The following is a 19,340-nucleotide window of genomic DNA, read 5'->3' as shown; positions in this document are numbered from 1 at the left end:
CCAAGAAAGGGTAGATGTTGGCAGACACTGTTTTGATTAGCTTTGCGCAGTGGCAGTATCGTAGCCAATGAGGTCCACCCGAGGCGTGATTATTGCTAATTGAAAACTTTTCCCAATACCCCGCCGTGATGACTTGAAATACAGTCAGCGCTGGCAATTTTTGAGAGTCTCTGAGGAGACTGTGCAATGTGTTTTAAACAGCAGATATGCCATGGTCTCTTACATACACATTGAGATGCGTTAGAGTTGAGGAAGTGTGTCATGAGGCCCGGGAACACCATAGAGGGCATTTGTGTCATCAGCAGACTGGGTAGAACAATCTGTGATTGGCACACGCCGCTCCTTCTCAACTTGCCTATAATCCAGAGTGGACTCTACCCCCTTTTATCCCTGCGTTTCCTCTGTTGGACCTGGCACCATGAGGCTAAAGGTGAACTTTTTTTATTTGTACCCAGTCACTTATTAAGAATACTGGAAGCGCGTTGGTCCAAGGTTAAGGAAGCTGTTCGGGCAGTGTCTTTTTGCAAGGCCCTTGTTTCCGGTGGAAGAGCATTGATCTGTAGGTAAAACGAAGCCAGAAACTTTAGGGCGTTCTCCACCTCTACTGAACTGGAACCTATCTGCATGGTTGCAGGTTAGATTTCACTTTTATCTTCAACCTGTCCTAGAAAATATAATGGGAGTGGACGATTGGCCAGCCTGGGCAAGCCAAACACTTGTGCTTCCAGGCACTCGGCCCCCTTTGCCGAGTGGTCTTTTTCCAATAGAGATGTCAATATTCAAGCAGCTTGGACCGCTGTGGAGTGGCAGATTTCAGAGCCCGGATAGCTCAGTCGGTAGAGCATCAGACTTTTAATCTGAGGGTCCAGGGTTCAAGTCCCTGTTCGGGCGTTGGCTGTCACCTACCTGTGAGGTCTTTGAGCTGCTGATCAGACAGTCTTTATGCACATCTGCCCTAATGCTCACTGGCCCAGAGAGTTGAAATGTCCTAGGGGACATAAGCTTCCCCCTTGGAATCTGCGCCAGAAAGAAAGGTGGCTGAAGGTGATTGCTTGACCAACAACCCTTGTCTAATGCAGCTTACCTGGGCTCCAGTTTAGGCATGTTATCTAGCGAGCTTTCAACAAAGGGCCCAAATCCTTCCACCTTGGCCTTTTTTCAGCAGTATAGCTGTTCAAACACATACGCTCCCAGTGGCCATTCAGGACTGCTGTGGGAGAAACCCATCTTGACATCTAGGGCCCTGTCCCTTTAGATTCTCCTTAGTCCTTTCAAATACTGACACTATTCAGTGGATAAACAATGGCCACTTAGGCATTGTTTCTCGGTCTCATTAGCATGCCAAGTCCCAGAATGCTCAGCGGCCCACTGGATGACACTTATGTGTCTCACCTCAATGTCAAATCCTCCTCCAAGAAAGGGTAGATGTTGGCAGACACTGTTTTGATTAGCTTTGCGCAGTGGCAGTATCGTAGCCAATGAGGTCCACCCGAGGCGTGATTATTGCTAATTGAAAACTTTTCCCAATACCCCGCCGTGATGACTTGAAATACAGTCAGCGCTGGCAATTTTTGAGAGTCTCTGAGGAGACTGTGCAATGTGTTTTAAACAGCAGATATGCCATGGTCTCTTACATACACATTGAGATGCGTTAGAGTTGAGGAAGTGTGTCATGAGGCCCGGGAACACCATAGAGGGCATTTGTGTCATCAGCAGACTGGGTAGAACAATCTGTGATTGGCACACGCCGCTCCTTCTCATCTTGCCTATAATCCAGAGTGGACTCTACCCCCTTTTATCCCTGCGTTTCCTCTGTTGGACCTGGCACCATGAGGCAAAAGGTGAACTTTTTTTATTTGTACCCAGTCACTTATTAAGAATACTGGAAGCGCGTTGGTCCAAGGTTAAGGAAGCCGTTCGGGCAGTGTCTTTTTGCAAGGCCCTTGTTTCCGGTGGAAGAGCATTGATCTGTAGGTAAAACGAAGCCAGAAACTTTAGGGCGTTCTCCACCTCTACTGAACTGGAACCTATCTGCATGGTTGCAGGTTAGATTTCACTTTTATCTTCAACCTGTCCTAGAAAATATAATGGGAGTGGACGATTGGCCAGCCTGGGCAAGCCAAACACTTGTGCTTCCAGGCACTCGGCCCCCTTTGCCGAGTGGTCTTTTTCCAATAGAGATGTCAATATTCAAGCAGCTTGGACCGCTGTGGATGGCAGATTTCAGATTTCAGAGCCCGGATAGCTCAGTCGGTAGAGCATCAGACTTTTAAGCTGAGGGTCCAGGGTTCAAGTCCCTGTTCGGGCGGTGGCTGTCACCTACCTGTGAGGTCTTTGAGCTGCTGATCAGACAGTCTTTATGCACATCTGCCCTAATGCTCACTGGCCCAGAGAGTTGAAATGTCCTAGGGGACATAAGCTTCCCCCTTGGAATCTGCGCCAGAAAGGAAGGTGATTGCTTGACCAACAACCCTTGTCTAATGCAGCTTACCTGGGCTCCAGTTTAGGCATGTTATCTAGCGAGCTTTCAACAAAGGGCCCAAATCCTTCCACCTTGGCCTTTTTTCAGCAGTATAGCTGTTCAAACACATACGCTCCCAGAGGCCATTCAGGACTGCTGTGGGAGAAACCCATCTTGACATCTAGGGCCCTGTCCCTTTAGATTCTCCTTAGTCCTTTCAAATACTGACACTATTCAGTGGATAAACAATGGCCACTTAGGCATTGTTTCTCGGTCTCATTAGCATGCCAAGTCCCAGAATGCTCAGCGGCCCACTGGATGACACTTATGTGTCTCACCTCAATGTCAAATCCTCCTCCAAGAAAGGGTAGATGTTGGCAGACACTGTTTTGATTAGCTTTGCGCAGTGGCAGTATCGTAGCCAATGAGGTCCACCCGAGGCGTGATTATTGCTAATTGAAAACTTTTCCCAATACCCCGCCGTGATGACTTGAAATACAGTCAGCGCTGGCAATTTTTGAGAGTCTCTGAGGAGACTGTGCAATGTGTTTTAAACAGCAGATATGCCATGGTCTCTTACATACACATTGAGATGCGTTAGAGTTGAGGAAGTGTGTCATGAGGCCCGGGAACACCATAGAGGGCATTTGTGTCATCAGCAGACTGGGTAGAACAATCTGTGATTGGCACACGCCGCTCCTTCTCAACTTGCCTATAATCCAGAGTGGACTCTACCCCCTTTTATCCCTGCGTTTCCTCTGTTGGACCTGGCACCATGAGGCTAAAGGTGAACTTTTTTTATTTGTACCCAGTCACTTATTAAGAATACTGGAAGCGCGTTGGTCCAAGGTTAAGGAAGCTGTTCGGGCAGTGTCTTTTTGCAAGGCCCTTGTTTCCGGTGGAAGAGCATTGATCTGTAGGTAAAACGAAGCCAGAAACTTTAGGGCGTTCTCCACCTCTACTGAACTGGAACCTATCTGCATGGTTGCAGGTTAGATTTCACTTTTATCTTCAACCTGTCCTAGAAAATATAATGGGAGTGGACGATTGGCCAGCCTGGGCAAGCCAAACACTTGTGCTTCCAGGCACTCGGCCCCCTTTGCCGAGTGGTCTTTTTCCAATAGAGATGTCAATATTCAAGCAGCTTGGACCGCTGTGGAGTGGCAGATTTCAGAGCCCGGATAGCTCAGTCGGTAGAGCATCAGACTTTTAATCTGAGGGTCCAGGGTTCAAGTCCCTGTTCGGGCGGTGGCTGTCACCTACCTGTGAGGTCTTTGAGCTGCTGATCAGACAGTCTTTATGCACATCTGCCCTAATGCTCACTGGCCCAGAGAGTTGAAATGTCCTAGGGGACATAAGCTTCCCCCTTGGAATCTGCGCCAGAAAGAAAGGTGGCTGAAGGTGATTGCTTGACCAACAACCCTTGTCTAATGCAGCTTACCTGGGCTCCAGTTTAGGCATGTTATCTAGCGAGCTTTCAACAAAGGGCCCAAATCCTTCCACCTTGGCCTTTTTTCAGCAGTATAGCTGTTCAAACACATACGCTCCCAGTGGCCATTCAGGACTGCTGTGGGAGAAACCCATCTTGACATCTAGGGCCCTGTCCCTTTAGATTCTCCTTAGTCCTTTCAAATACTGACACTATTCAGTGGATAAACAATGGCCACTTAGGCATTGTTTCTCGGTCTCATTAGCATGCCAAGTCCCAGAATGCTCAGCGGCCCACTGGATGACACTTATGTGTCTCACCTCAATGTCAAATCCTCCTCCAAGAAAGGGTAGATGTTGGCAGACACTGTTTTGATTAGCTTTGCGCAGTGGCAGTATCGTAGCCAATGAGGTCCACCCGAGGCGTGATTATTGCTAATTGAAAACTTTTCCCAATACCCCGCCGTGATGACTTGAAATACAGTCAGCGCTGGCAATTTTTGAGAGTCTCTGAGGAGACTGTGCAATGTGTTTTAAACAGCAGATATGCCATGGTCTCTTACATACACATTGAGATGCGTTAGAGTTGAGGAAGTGTGTCATGAGGCCCGGGAACACCATAGAGGGCATTTGTGTCATCAGCAGACTGGGTAGAACAATCTGTGATTGGCACACGCCGCTCCTTCTCATCTTGCCTATAATCCAGAGTGGACTCTACCCCCTTTTATCCCTGCGTTTCCTCTGTTGGACCTGGCACCATGAGGCTAAAGGTGAACTTTTTTTATTTGTACCCAGTCACTTATTAAGAATACTGGAAGCGCGTTGGTCCAAGGTTAAGGAAGCCGTTCGGGCAGTGTCTTTTTGCAAGGCCCTTGTTTCCGGTGGAAGAGCATTGATCTGTAGGTAAAACGAAGCCAGAAACTTTAGGGCGTTCTCCACCTCTACTGAACTGGAACCTATCTGCATGGTTGCAGGTTAGATTTCACTTTTATCTTCAACCTGTCCTAGAAAATATAATGGGAGTGGACGATTGGCCAGCCTGGGCAAGCCAAACACTTGTGCTTCCAGGCACTCGGCCCCCTTTGCCGAGTGGTCTTTTTCAAATAGAGATGTCAATATTCAAGCAGCTTGGACCGCTGTGGATGGCAGATTTCAGAGCCCGGATAGCTCAGTCGGTAGAGCATCAGACTTTTAAGCTGAGGGTCCAGGGTTCAAGTCCCTGTTCGGGCGGTGGCTGTCACCTACCTGTGAGGTCTTTGAGCTGCTGATCAGACAGTCTTTATGCACATCTGCCCTAATGCTCACTGGCCCAGAGAGTTGAAATGTCCTAGGGGACATAAGCTTCCCCCTTGGAATCTGCGCCAGAAAGAAAGGTGGCTGAAGGTGATTGCTTGACCAACAACCCTTGTCTAATGCAGCTTACCTGGGCTCCAGTTTAGGCATGTTATCTAGCGAGCTTTCAACAAAGGGCCCAAATCCTTCCACCTTGGCCTTTTTTCAGCAGTATAGCTGTTCAAACACATACGCTCCCAGAGGCCATTCAGGACTGCTGTGGGAGAAACCCATCTTGACATCTAGGGCCCTGTCCCTTTAGATTCTCCTTAGTCCTTTCAAATACTGACACTATTCAGTGGATAAACAATGGCCACTTAGGCATTGTTTCTCGGTCTCATTAGCATGCCAAGTCCCAGAATGCTCAGCGGCCCACTGGATGACACTTATGTGTCTCACCTCAATGTCAAATCCTCCTCCAAGAAAGGGTAGATGTTGGCAGACACTGTTTTGATTAGCTTTGCGCAGTGGCAGTATCGTAGCCAATGAGGTCCACCCGAGGCGTGATTATTGCTAATTGAAAACTTTTCCCAATAGCCCGCCGTGATGACTTGAAATACAGTCAGCGCTGGCAATTTTTGAGAGTCTCTGAGGAGACTGTGCAATGTGTTTTCAACAGCAGATATGCCATGGTCTCTTACATACACATTGAGATCCGTTAGAGTTGAGGAAGTGTGTTATGAGGCCCGGGAACACCATAGAGGGCATTTGTGTCATCAGCAGACTGGGTAGAACAATCTGTGATTGGCACACGCCGCTCCTTCTCAACTTGCCTATAATCCAGAGTGGACTCTACCCCCTTTTATCCCTGCGTTTCCTCTGTTGGACCTGGCACCATGAGGCTAAAGGTGAACTTTTTTTTATTTGTACCCAGTCACTTATTAAGAATACTGGAAGCGCGTTGGTCCAAGGTTAAGGAAGCCGTTCGGGCAGTGTCTTTTTGCAAGGCCCTTGTTTCCGGTGGAAGAGCATTGATCTGTAGGTAAAACGAAGCCAGAAACTTTAGGGCGTTCTCCACCTCTACTGAACTGGAACCTATCTGCATGGTTGCAGGTTAGATTTCACTTTTATCTTCAACCTGTCCTAGAAAATATAATGGGAGTGGACGATTGGCCAGCCTGGGCAAGCCAAACACTTGTGCTTCCAGGCACTCGGCCCCCTTTGCCGAGTGGTCTTTTTCCAATAGAGATGTCAATATTCAAGCAGCTTGGACCGCTGTGGAGTGGCAGATTTCAGAGCCCGGATAGCTCAGTCGGTAGAGCCTCAGACTTTTAATCTGAGAGTCCAGGGTTCAAGTCCCTGTTCGGGCGGTGGCTGTCACCTACCTGTGAGGTCTTTGAGCTGCTGATCAGACAGTCTTTATGCACATCTGCCCTAATGCTCACTGGCCCAGAGAGTTGAAATGTCCTAGGGGACATAAGCTTCCCCCTTGGAATCTGCGCCAGAAAGAAAGGTGGCTGAAGGTGATTGCTTGACCAACAACCCTTGTCTAATGCAGCTTACCTGGGCTCCAGTTTAGGCATGTTATCTAGCGAGCTTTCAACAAAGGGCCCAAATCCTTCCACCTTGGCCTTTTTTCAGCAGTATAGCTGTTCAAACACATACGCTCCCAGTGGCCATTCAGGACTGCTGTGGGAGAAACCCATCTTGACATCTAGGGCCCTGTCCCTTTAGATTCTCCTTAGTCCTTTCAAATACTGACACTATTCAGTGGATAAACAATGGCCACTTAGGCATTGTTTCTCGGTCTCATTAGCATGCCAAGTCCCAGAATGCTCAGCGGCCCACTGGATGACACTTATGTGTCTCACCTCAATGTCAAATCCTCCTCCAAGAAAGGGTCGATGTTGGCAGACACTGTTTTGATTAGGTTTGCACAGTGGCAGTATCGTAGCCAATGAGGTCCACCCGAGGCGTGATTATTGCTAATTGAAAACTTTTCCCAATACCCCGCCGTGATGACTTGAAATACAGTCAGCGCTGGCAATTTTTCAGAGTCTCTGAGGAGACTGTGCAATGTGTTTTAAACAGCAGATATGCCATGGTCTCTTACATACACATTGAGATGCGTTAGAGTTGAGGAAGTGTGTCATGAGGCCCGGGAACACCATAGAGGGCATTTGTGTCATCAGCAGACTGGGTAGAACAATCTGTGATTGGCACACGCCGCTCCTTCTCAACTTGCCTATAATCCAGAGTGGACTCTACCCCCTTTTATCCCTGCGTTTCCTCTGTTGGACCTGGCACCATGAGGCTAAAGGTGAACTTTTTTTATTTGTACCCAGTCACTTATTAAGAATACTGGAAGCGCGTTGGTCCAAGGTTAAGGAAGCCGTTCGGGCAGTGTCTTTTTGCAAGGCCCTTGTTTCCGGTGGAAGAGCATTGATCTGTAGGTAAAACGAAGCCAGAAACTTTAGGGCGTTCTCCACCTCTACTGAACTGGAACCTATCTGCATGGTTACAGGTTAGATTTCACTTTTATCTTCAACCTGTCCTAGAAAATATAATGGGAGTGGACGATTGGCCAGCCTGGGCAAGCCAAACACTTGTGCTTCCAGGCACTCGGCCCCCTTTGCCGAGTGGTCTTTTTCCAATAGAGATGTCAATATTCAAGCAGCTTGGACCGCTGTGGAGTGGCAGATTTCAGAGCCCGGATAGCTCAGTCGGTAGAGCATCAGACTTTTAATCTGAGGGTCCAGGGTTCAAGTCCCTGTTTGGGCGGTGGCTGTCACCTACCTGTGAGGTCTTTGAGCTGCTGATCAGACAGTCTTTATGCACATCTGCCCTAATGCTCACTGGCCCAGAGAGTTGAAATGTCCTAGGGGACATAAGCTTCCCCCTTGGAATCTGCGCCAGAAAGAAAGGTGGCTGAAGGTGATTGCTTGACCAACAACCCTTGTCTAATGCAGCTTACCTGGGCTCCAGTTTAGGCATGTTATCTAGCGAGCTTTCAACAAAGGGCCCAAATCCTTCCACCTTGGCCTTTTTTTCAGCAGTATAGCTGTTCAAACACATACGCTCCCAGTGGCCATTCAGGACTGCTGTGGGAGAAACCCATCTTGACATCTAGGGCCCTGTCCCTTTAGATTCTCCTTAGTCCTTTCAAATACTGACACTATTCAGTGGATAAACAATGGCCACTTAGGCATTGTTTCTCGGTCTCATTAGCATGCCAAGTCCCAGAATGCTCAGCGGCCCACTGGATGACACTTATGTGTCTCACCTCAATGTCAAATCCTCCTCCAAGAAAGGGTAGATGTTGGCAGACACTGTTTTGATTAGCTTTGCGCAGTGGCAGTATGGTAGCCAATGAGGTCCACCCGAGGCGTGATTATTGCTAATTGAAAACTTTTCCCAATACCCCGCCGTGATGACTTGAAATACAGTCAGCGCTGGCAATTTTTGAGAGTCTCTGAGGAGACTGTGCAATGTGTTTTAAACAGCAGATATGCCATGGTCTCTTACATACACATTGAGATGCGTTAGAGTTGAGGAAGTGTGTCATGAGGCCCGGGAACACCATAGAGGGCATTTGTGTCATCAGCAGACTGGGTAGAACAATCTGTGATTGGCACACGCCGCTCCTTCTCAACTTGCCTATAATCCAGAGTGGACTCTACCCCCTTTTATCCCTGCGTTTCCTCTGTTGGACCTGGCACCATGAGGCTAAAGGTGAACTTTTTTTATTTGTACCCAGTCACTTATTAAGAATACTGGAAGCGCGTTGGTCCAAGGTTAAGGAAGCCGTTCGGGCAGTGTCTTTTTGCAAGGCCCTTGTTTCCGGTGGAAGAGCATTGATCTGCAGGTAAAACGAAGCCAGAAACTTTAGGGCGTTCTCCACCTCTACTGAACTGGAACCTATCTGCATGGTTGCAGGTTAGATTTCACTTTTATCTTCAACCTGTCCTAGAAAATATAATGGGAGTGGACGATTGGCCAGCCTGGGCAAGCCAAACACTTGTGCTTCCAGGCACTCGGCCCCCTTTGCCGAGTGGTCGTTTTCCAATAGAGATGTCAATATTCAAGCGGCTTGGACCGCTGTGGAGTGGCAGATTTCAGAGCCCGGATAGCTCAGTCGGTAGAGCATCAGACTTTTAATCTGAGGGTCCAGGGTTCAAGTCCCTGTTCGGGCGGTGGCTGTCACCTACCTGTGAGGTCTTTGAGCTGCTGATCAGACAGTCTTTATGCACATCTGCCCTAATGCTCACTGGCCCAGAGAGTTGAAATGTCCTAGGGGACATAAGCTTCCCCCTTGGAATCTGCGCCAGAAAGAAAGGTGGCTGAAGGTGATTGCTTGACCAACAACCCTTGTCTAATGCAGCTTACCTGGGCTCCAGTTTAGGCATGTTATCTAGCGAGCTTTCAACAAAGGGCCCAAATCCTTCCACCTTGGCCTTTTTTCAGCAGTATAGCTGTTCAAACACATACGCTCCCAGTGGCCATTCAGGACTGCTGTGGGAGAAACCCATCTTGACATCTAGGGCCCTGTCCCTTTAGATTCTCCTTAGTCCTTTCAAATACTGACACTATTCAGTGGATAAACAATGGCCACTTAGGCATTGTTTCTCGGTCTCATTAGCATGCCAAGTCCCAGAATGCTCAGCGGCCCACTGGATGACACTTATGTGTCTCACCTCAATGTCAAATCCTCCTCCAAGAAAGGGTAGATGTTGGCAGACACTGTTTTGATTAGCTTTGCACAGTGGCAGTATCGTAGCCAATGAGGTCCACCCGAGGCGTGATTATTGCTAATTGAAAACTTTTCTCAATACCCCGCCGTGATGACTTGAAATACAGTCAGCGCTGGCAATTTTTGAGAGTCTCTGAGGAGACTGTGCAATGTGTTTTAAACAGCACATATGCCATGGTCTCTTACATACACATTGAGATGCGTTAGAGTTGAGGAAGTGTGTCATGAGGCCTGGGAACACCATAGAGGGCATTTGTGTCATCAGCAGACTGGGTAGAACAATCTGTGATTGGCACACGCTGCTCCTTCTCAACTTGCCTATAATCCAGAGTGGACTCTACCCCCTTTTATCCCTGCGTTTCCTCTGTTGGACCTGGCACCATGAGGCTAAAGGTGAACTTTTTTTATTTGTACCCAGTCACTTATTAAGAATACTGGAAGCGCGTTGGTCCAAGGTTAAGGAAGCCGTTCGGGCAGTGTCTTTTTGCAAGGCCCTTGTTTCCGGTGGAAGAGCATTGATCTGTAGGTAAAACGAAGCCAGAAACTTTAGGGCGTTCTCCACCTCTACTGAACTGGAACCTATCTGCATGGTTGCAGGTTAGATTTCACTTTTATCTTCAACCTGTCCTAGAAAATATAATGGGAGTGGACGATTGGCCAGCCTGGGCAAGCCAAACACTTGTGCTTCCAGGCACTCGGCCCCCTTTGCCGAGTGGTCTTTTTCCAATAGAGATGTCAATATTCAAGCAGCTTGGACCGCTGTGGAGTGGCAGATTTCAGAGCCCGGATAGCTCAGTCGGTAGAGCATCAGACTTTTAATCTGAGAGTCCAGGGTTCAAGTCCCTGTTCGGGCGGTGGCTGTCACCTACCTGTGAGGTCTTTGAGCTGCTGATCAGACAGTCTTTATGCACATCTGCCCTAATGCTCACTGGCCCAGAGAGTTGAAATGTCCTAGGGGACATAAGCTTCCCCCTTGGAATCTGCGCCAGAAAGAAAGGTGGCTGAAGGTGATTGCTTGACCAACAACCCTTGTCTAATGCAGCTTACCTGGGCTCCAGTTTAGGCATGTTATCTAGCGAGCTTTCAACAAAGGGCCCAAATCCTTCCACCTTGGCCTTTTTTCAGCAGTATAGCTGTTCAAACACATACGCTCCCAGTGGCCATTCAGGACTGCTGTGGGAGAAACCCATCTTGACATCTAGGGCCCTGTCCCTTTAGATTCTCCTTAGTCCTTTCAAATACTGACACTATTCAGTGGATAAACAATGGCCACTTAGGCATTGTTTCTCGGTCTCATTAGCATGCCAAGTCCCAGAATGCTCAGCGGCCCACTGGATGACACTTATGTGTCTCACCTCAATGTCAAATCCTCCTCCAAGAAAGGGTAGATGTTGGCAGACACTGTTTTGATTAGCTTTGCGCAGTGGCAGTATCGTAGCCAATGAGGTCCACCCGAGGCGTGATTATTGCTAATTGAAAACTTTTCCCAATACCCCGCCGTGATGACTTGAAATACAGTCAGCGCTGGCAATTTTTGAGAGTCTCTGAGGAGACTGTGCAATGTGTTTTAAACAGCAGATATGCCATGGTCTCTTACATACACATTGAGATGCGTTAGAGTTGAGGAAGTGTGTCATGAGGCCCGGGAACACCATAGAGGGCATTTGTGTCATCAGCAGACTGGGTAGAACAATCTGTGATTGGCACACGCCGCTCCTTCTCAACTTGCCTATAATCCAGAGTGGACTCTACCCCCTTTTATCCCTGCGTTTCCTCTGTTGGACCTGGCACCATGAGGCTAAAGGTGAACTTTTTTTATTTGTACCCAGTCACTTATTAAGAATACTGGAAGCGCGTTGGTCCAAGGTTAAGGAAGCCGTTCGGGCAGTGTCTTTTTGCAAGGCCCTTGTTTCCGGTGGAAGAGCATTGATCTGTAGGTAAAACGAAGCCAGAAACTTTAGGGCGTTCTCCACCTCTACTGAACTGGAACCTATCTGCATGGTTGCAGGTTAGATTTCACTTTTATCTTCAACCTGTCCTAGAAAATATAATGGGAGTGGACGATTGGCCAGCCTGGGCAAGCCAAACACTTGTGCTTCCAGGCACTCGGCCCCCTTTGCCGAGTGGTCTTTTTCCAATAGAGATGTCAATATTCAAGCAGCTTGGACCGCTGTGGAGTGGCAGATTTCAGAGCCCGGATAGCTCAGTCGGTAGAGCATCAGACTTTTAATCTGAGGGTCCAGGGTTCAAGTCCCTGTTCGGGCGGTGGCTGTCACCTACCTGTGAGGTCTTTGAGCTGCTGATCAGACAGTCTTTATGCACATCTGCCCTAATGCTCACTGGCCCAGAGAGTTGAAATGTCCTAGGGGACATAAGCTTCCCCCTTGGAATCTGCGCCAGAAAGAAAGGTGGCTGAAGGTGATTGCTTGACCAACAACCCTTGTCTAATGCAGCTTACCTGGGCTCCAGTTTAGGCATGTTATCTAGCGAGCTTTCAACAAAGGTCCCAAATCCTTCCACCTTGGCCTTTTTTCAGCAGTATAGCTGTTCAAACACATACCCTCCCAGTGGCCATTCAGGACTGCTGTGGGAGAAACCCATCTTGACATCTAGGGCCCTGTCCCTTTAGATTCTCCTTAGTCCTTTCAAATACTGACACTATTCAGTGGATAAACAATGGCCACTTAGGCATTGTTTCTCGGTCTCATTAGCATGCCAAGTCCCAGAATGCTCAGCGGCCCACTGGATGACACTTATGTGTCTCACCTCAATGTCAAATCCTCCTCCAAGAAAGGGTAGATGTTGGCAGACACTGTTTTGATTAGCTTTGCGCAGTGGCAGTATCGTAGCCAATGAGGTCCACCCGAGGCGTGATTATTGCTAATTGAAAACTTTTCCCAATACCCTGCCGTGATGACTTGAAATACAGTCAGCGCTGGCAATTTTTGAGAGTCTCTGAGGAGACTGTGCAATGTGTTTTAAACAGCAGATATGCCATGGTCTCTTACATACACATTGAGATGCGTTAGAGTTGAGGAAGTGTGTCATGAGGCCCGGGAACACCATAGAGGGCATTTGTGTCATCAGCAGACTGGGTAGAACAATCTGTCATTGGCACACGCCGCTCCTTCTCAACTTGCCTATAATCCAGAGTGGACTCTACCCCCTTTTATCCCTGCGTTTCCTCTGTTGGACCTGGCACCATGAGGCTAAAGGTGAACTTTTTTTATTTGTACCCAGTCACTTATTAAGAATACTGGAAGCGCGTTGGTCCAAGGTTAAGGAAGCCGTTCGGGCAGTGTCTTTTTGCAAGGCCCTTGTTTCCGGTGGAAGAGCATTGATCTGTAGGTAAAACGAAGCCAGAAACTTTAGGGCGTTCTCCACCTCTACTGAACTGGAACCTATCTGCATGGTTGCAGGTTAGATTTCACTTTTATCTTCAACCTGTCCTAGAAAATATAATGGGAGTGGACGATTGGCCAGCCTGGGCAAGCCAAACACTTGTGCTTCCAGGCACTCGGCCCCCTTTGCCGAGTGGTCTTTTTCCAATAGAGATGTCAATATTCAAGCAGCTTGGACCGCTGTGGAGTGGCAGATTTCAGAGCCCGGATAGCTCAGTCGGTAGAGCATCAGACTTTTAATCTGAGGGTCCAGGGTTCAAGTCCCTGTTCGGGCGGTGGCTGTCACCTACCTGTGAGGTCTTTGAGCTGCTGATCAGACAGTCTTCATGCACATCTGCCCTAATGCTCACTGGCCCAGAGAGTTGAAATGTCCTAGGGGACATAAGCTTCCCCCTTGGAATCTGCGCCAGAAAGAAAGGTGGCTGAAGGTGATTGCTTGACCAACAACCCTTGTCTAATGCAGCTTACCTGGGCTCCAGTTTAGGCATGTTATCTAGCGAGCTTTCAACAAAGGGCCCAAATCCTTCCACCTTGGCCTTTTTTCAGCAGTATAGCTGTTCAAACACATACGCTCCCAGTGGCCATTCAGGACTGCTGTGGGAGAAACCCATTGTGACGGTACTAGCCGTCACTATGGGTGACGGATCACCCTGTCCCTGGATTGTAAACCCCTTTGTGTCATTTTCTTATGAGTTTGGGACATTGCATTTTATTTTCCCTTTATTCATCCTCTGAACAACTGACTCATGGCATTGAGTTAATGTAATGTAATGTTACAACCCATCCCCCCCCCCCCTCCTGTTTCTGTGTCTAAGTGTGTGGATTCATGGCAGACAATGGTCTGAGTTGGAGACATCTCTCCGCAGGGGGTGTGTATTAAGACTGCATGTTTCAAATGTACAAATGTTCAGTTCTTATTGGTTGGTCCCTGTTCCCTTCCCCCCCCCCTTCTGTGGAAAGGCTAAGGGGAGTTTCCCTAACTGTATGTAAAACTGTTGTATTGGAATGTAATAAACATTTTAAGCTCTGCATGGTTAACCCTCAACACCTCTGTGGATTGTCTCGTGATTGAGGGGTTACGGGCTGGATATGGCTTCTCTGCAGGCTGTGGGTGCGTTTGGAGGACAGGAGACACAGATCCGGCGGATGTGCCCACCTGGGGTACAAAGATCCGTTACATTGGTTGGCAGCGGTGGGATGTCTCCTGCAGTCCAGGACATCCAAACCACCACCAGGATTCAAGATCTGGGCAGCTGCCGAGGAGTGATACGGGGACCAGGCAGCATGAGAGCGGAGTTCGGGAGGAGGCTGCAAGGCATGCGGAAGCACCATCGGGGACCAGCGACAGAGCACACCAGGCTCGGCTGGGAGGATGTGATCCGCCGGCAACTCTGGCATGAGGCGCTAAGCCACGAGCGGCACCATCAGGGGAAGATCCTTCCCTCCTCCACAGAGATGTACCGGACGCAGTACTGTGCGCGAGAGGTGTTCCTGAGGGAACGACCGCGAGATGAAGGGAAGACGGAGCTCGGAAGATTGGTCCAGGAGGAAATGAGGCTGGACGCCAGCTACAGAGCCCTCCGGTGGTTCGCGGCTCAACTGTGGCCAGGTACAGCAGATGGCAGCCCAACAGAAGGCGTTGGCTATGGCGGCGTGGGGCTGCTCCATCAAAAAATGTAAGGAGACCCAGACTTTGGGAGCGATGAGGAGTGGTGGCTGGAAAACATCCTAGACTTCCGAGATGAGGTGCTGGACCTCCCCGACGAGGTGTGTGACCTGGAGGAATTGGAGTTCCTGGTTGAGCAGGAATGGGAGCTCGAGATTGCCTACAAGCGGCTGTTTGACGGTGATCAGCAGCCTGGCATGGCTCCCGTTGCCTGGGACTGTCCGAGAGAAATAGAAGACAGTCACGAAGATGAGAAGCAAATGGGGCCAGGGGTGACCCTGCGTTTTCCCGTACTAACTGCAATGGAAGAAGCAGCGATGATACAGAGGGCCCTGCGAGCGCTAGAATGCCGGAACGCACCGGAGGTCCACCAGGCAGCGAGACAAGCTGATAGCATGAAGGTCTCAGAAGGGGGAGTTGAGACAGGTGCTGGAAGGCTGGGAAATGGTGATCAGCAGCAAGTCCAGAGTATCTCATCTGGTGCCCCAGCAGAAGCATTGGCTACAGGGCAGAGTGCCCCTGGCATCTGCCCAGCATCAGAAAAAGAGTTGGATCCGGAGAGTCTGAGAGAGGATCTGCGTGAGCTGTTTTCCCAACAGCAGATACCCCCACCGGGAGTAGAGGAAGCAATTCTCCCTCCCCAACAATTGGACACTACCCCAGTGTTTATCCCCCCAGCAGAAGCGCTGGCTACGGGGCAGAGTGCCGCTGGCCTCTGCCCACCCTCAGAGGTAGATCCAGGGAGTCCGAGGGGTGACCTCAGTGAGCCGTTTCCCCAGCACTTGGACACTACCCCAGTGGTTATCCCCCCAGCAGAAGCGCTAGCTACGGGGCAGAGTGCCACTGGCCTCTGCCCACCCTCAGAGGTAGATCCAGGGAGTCCGAGGGGTGACCTCAGTGAGCCGTTTCCCCAGCACTTGGACACTACCCCAGTGGTTATCCCCCCAGCAGAAGCGCTGGCTACGGGGCAGAGTGCCGCTGGCCTCTGCCCACCCTCAGAGGTAGATCCAGGGAGTCCGAGGGGTGACCTCAGTGAGCCGTTTCCCCAGCACTTGGACACTACCCCAGTGTTTATCCCCCCAGCAGAAGCGCAGGCTACGGGGCAGAGTGCCGCTGGCCTCTGCCCACCCTCAGAGGTAGATCCAGGGAGTCCGAGGGGTGACCTCAGTGAGCCGTTTCCCCAGCACTTGGACACTACCCCAGTGTTTATCGCCCCAGCAGAAGCACTGGCTACAGGGCAGAGTGCCCCTGGCATCTGCCCAGCATCAGAAAAAGAGTTGGATCCGGAGAGTCTGAGAGAGGATCTGCGTGAGCTGTTTTCCCAACAGCAGATATCCCCACCGGGAGTAGAGGAAGCAATTCTCCCTCCCCAACAATTGGACACTACCCCAGTGTTTATCCCTCCGGCAGAAGCGCTGGCTACAGGACAGAGTGCTGATGGTCTCTGCCCAGCATCAGAACCAGAGATGAAGAATCCGGGAGACAGTCCCTGCAAGATACCTTCTCAGCGGCTCGTAACTACACCAGGAGAAAAGCAAGTACCTTTTTCTCCCCAAATGCATAGCCCTACTAGCCTACATTCCCTACCAGCGGAAGCGCTGGCATCAGGGCAGAGAATTATTCAGCTCCCCCCAATATCTGTAACCCTGCCCTGGATCAGAGGAGTGCAGACAGCTGTTCCCACTCTGCAGTGGCTGTTTTTATTCATGGGAGACCCTATGTGCGGTTTTGCTCCCCAGCGCCAGAGTCGTTCTTTTACTTTTCCTGGTTGCCTGGGGTGGAAGTTTGTGACTAACACAGGTCCAGACCATTTGAGGGTCAGGAACCTCGTTAGTCTGTTTTTAAAAGGGGAGAAATGTGACAGAACCCACTGTCACTGTGTGTTTTGGAGGGGACTGTGCGCAAGCCTCCTACCGACAGACTATGGGCCAGAAGATACTGGAGTTTGGCGCTGCAGCCTTTTGACTTTACCATCCACTACTGCCCTGGGAAGCAAAATGGCAACGCCGACAAATTATCCAGGCAAACAAACATTGACTCTTTGGGATTTGTTACCCGACTAATTCAGGCACACACCAGTTGGAGGTCTAGTACCTGGATTAGTCTACCTTTGGGGGGAAGAGATGTGACGGTACTAGCCGTCACTATGGGTGACGGATCACCCTGTCCCTGGATTGTAAACCCCTTTGTGTCATTTTCTTATGAGTTTGGGACATTGCATTTTATTTTCCCTTTATTCATCCTCTGAACAACTGACTCATGGCATTGAGTTAATGTAATGTAATGTTACAACCCATCCCCCCCCCCTCCTGTTTCTGTGTCTAAGTGTGTGGATTCATGGCAGACAATGGTCTGAGTTGGAGACATCTCTCCGCAGGGGGTGTGTATTAAGACTGCATGTTTCAAATGTACAAATGTTCAGTTCTTATTGGTTGGTCCCTGTTCCCTTCCCCCCCCCTTCTGTGGAAAGGCTAAGGGGAGTTTCCCTAACTGTATGTAAAACTGTTGTCTTGGAATGTAATAAACAGTTTAAGCTCTGCATGGTTAACCCTCAACACCTGTGTGGATTGTCTCGTGATTGAGGGGTTACGGGCTGGATATGGCTTCTCTGCAGGCTGTGGGTGCGTTTGGAGGACAGGAGACACAGATCCGGCGGATGTGCCCACCTGGGGTACAAAGATCCGTTACACCCATCTTGACATCTAGGGCCCTGTCCCTTTAGATTCTCCTTAGTCCTTTCAAATACTGACACTATTCAGTGGATAAACAATAGCCACTTAGGCATTGTTTCTCGGTCTCATTAGCATGCCAAGTCCCAGAATGCTCAGCGGCCCACTGGATGACATTTATGTGTCTCACCTCAATGTCAAATCCTCCTCCAAGAAAGGGTAGATGTTGGCAGACACTGTTTTGATTAGCTTTGCACAGTGGCAGTATCGTAGCCAATGAGGTCCACCCGAGGCGTGATTATTGCTAATTGAAAACTTTTCCCAATACCCCGCCGTGATGACTTGAAATACAGTCAGCGCTGGCAATTTTTGAGAGTCTCTGAGGAGACTGTGCAATGTGTTTTAAACAGCAGATATGCCATGGTCTCTTACATACACATTGAGATGCGTTAGAGTTGAGGAAGTGTGTCATGAGGCCCGGGAACACCATAGAGGGCATTTGTGTCATCAGCAGACTGGGTAGAACAATCTGTGATTGGCACACGCCGCTCCTTCTCAACTTGCCTATAATCCAGAGTGGACTCTACCCCCTTTTATCCCTGCGTTTCCTCTGTTGGACCTGGCACCATGAGGCTAAAGGTGAACTTTTTTTATTTGTACCCAGTCACTTATTAAGAATACTGGAAGCGCGTTGGTCCAAGGTTAAGGAAGCCGTTCGGGCAGTGTCTTTTTGCAAGGCTCTTGTTTCCGGTGGAAGAGCATTGATCTGTAGGTAAAACGAAGCCAGAAACTTTAGGGCGTTCTCCACCTCTACTGAACTGGAACCTATCTGCATGGTTACAGGTTAGATTTCACTTTTATCTTCAACCTGTCCTAGAAAATATAATGGGAGTGGACGATTGGCCAGCCTGGGCAAGCCAAACACTTGTGCTTCCAGGCACTCGGCCCCCTTTGCCGAGTGGTCTTTTTCCAATAGAGATGTCAATATTCAAGCAGCTTGGACCGCTGTGGAGTGGCAGATTTCAGAGCCCGGATAGCTCAGTCGGTAGAGCATCAGACTTTTAATCTGAGGGTCCAGGGTTCAAGTCCCTGTTCGGGTGGTGGCTGTCACCTACCTGTGAGGTCTTTGAGCTGCTGATCAGACAGTCTTCATGCACATCTGCCCTAATGCTCACTGGCCCAGAGAGTTGAAATGTCCTAGGGGACATAAGCTTCCCCCTTGGAATCTGCGCCAGAAAGAAAGGTGGCTGAAGGTGATTGCTTGACCAACAACCCTTGTCTAATGCAGCTTACCTGGGCTCCAGTTTAGGCATGTTATCTAGCGAGCTTTCAACAAAGGGCCCAAATCCTTCCACCTTGGCCTTTTTTCAGCAGTATAGCTGTTCAAACACATACGCTCCCAGTGGCCATTCAGGACTGCTGTGGGAGAAACCCATTGTGACGGTACTAGCCGTCACTATGGGTGACGGATCACCCTGTCCCTGGATTGTAAACCCCTTTGTGTCATTTTCTTATGAGTTTGGGACATTGCATTTTATTTTCCCTTTATTCATCCTCTGAACAACTGACTCATGGCATTGAGTTAATGTAATGTAATGTTACAACCCATCCCCCCCCCCCCTCCTGTTTCTGTGTCTAAGTGTGTGGATTCATGGCAGACAATGGTCTGAGTTGGAGACATCTCTCCGCAGGG

Source organism: Pelophylax lessonae (assembly GCF_965119305.1).
Source record: "Pelophylax lessonae genome assembly, chromosome: 4".
In the NCBI taxonomy this organism is placed as follows: Eukaryota; Metazoa; Chordata; class Amphibia; order Anura; family Ranidae; genus Pelophylax; species Pelophylax lessonae.
This window is presented reverse-complemented; position numbering follows the sequence as displayed.